Genomic DNA, 1,478 nt, shown 5'->3' with positions numbered 1-1,478 from the left:
CAAGTAACAAACTTCAAATTTTTGAATCAATCACATTAATTGTTAGCTAATTTTCAAAAATTTGATATAAAGGTAAGAAAAAGATTTTGAAAATATTTTGAAAAAGATTTTTGAAATTTTTGAAAAATAGAAAAAAATGAAAAGGATATAATTTTTGAAAAGGATTTTGAAAAGATAAGATTTTTAAAATTGAAAATTTGACACGACTTGTAAGAAATAACTAATTTTTAAAATTTTTGACTAAGTCAACTCAAATTTTCGAAAATTTAGAGAAAAGTAAGGAAAAGATATTTTTTTGATTTTTGAATATTTTAATTATGAGAGAGAAAAACATAAAAATGACCCAAAATATGAAAATTTTGGATCAAACACATAATGCATGCAGGAACACTATGAATGTCAAGATGAACACCAAGAACACTTTGAAGATCATGATGAACATCAAGAACATAATTTTGAAAAAATTTTTGATGCAAAGAAAACATGCAAGACACCAAACTAAGAAATTTTTAATGCTTGGAAAATATGAATGCAAAAATGCATATGAAAAACAACAAAAGACACAAAACAAGAAATCATCAAGATCAAACAAGAAGACTTACCAAGAACAACTTGAAGATCATGAAGAACACCATGAATGCATGAATTTTTCGAAGAAAATGCAAGAAAAATTTTTAAAGCATGCAATTGATACCAAACTTAAAAATTGACTCAAGATTCAAACAAGAAATACAAAATATTTTTGGTTTTTATGATTTTCCAATTTTTTTTGGATTTTTATTATTTTTTTTCGAAAATATTTTTGGAAAAAAAAGAAAAAGAAAAGAAAAATTTTGAAAAAGATTTTTGAAAAGAAAATTACCTAATCTGAGCAACAAGATGAACCTTCAGTTGTTCAAACTCAACAATCCCCGGCAACGGCGCCAAAAACTTGGTGGACAAAATTGTGATAAAAGAGTTCCAGGTACTGTTAGAGAAGCTCACAACTCCGTTCAACTTAACCAGCAAGTGTACTGGGTCATCCAAGTAATACCTTACGTGAGTAAGGGTCGATCCCACAGAGATTGTTGGTATGAAGCAAGCTATGGTCACCTTGTAAATCTCAGTTAAGTGGATTCATTGGGTCAAATGTAATTGGATTAGATAATTAAAAGATAAATAAAATAAAAAAAGAATAGAAATACTTATGTAGATCAACAGTGGGAATTTCAGATAGGCATGTGGAGATGCTAGAATCCTCTCGAATCTCTACTTTCCTATTGCTTTCATCCAATCCTTCTTACTCCTTTCCATGGCAAGCTGTATGTAGGGCATCACCATCATCAATGGCTACTTTTAATCCTCTCGGGAAAATGGTCATATGCACTGTCACTGCACGGCTAATCGTCTGGAGGCATCACCCTTGTTGATAGCTACATCCCATCCTCTCAGTGAAAATGGTCCAAATGCTCTGTCACAGCACGGCTAATCATCTGTCG

This window comes from Arachis duranensis, chromosome 6, assembly GCF_000817695.3.
Source record: "Arachis duranensis cultivar V14167 chromosome 6, aradu.V14167.gnm2.J7QH, whole genome shotgun sequence".
NCBI lineage: Eukaryota > Viridiplantae > Streptophyta > Magnoliopsida > Fabales > Fabaceae > Arachis > Arachis duranensis.
This window is presented reverse-complemented; position numbering follows the sequence as displayed.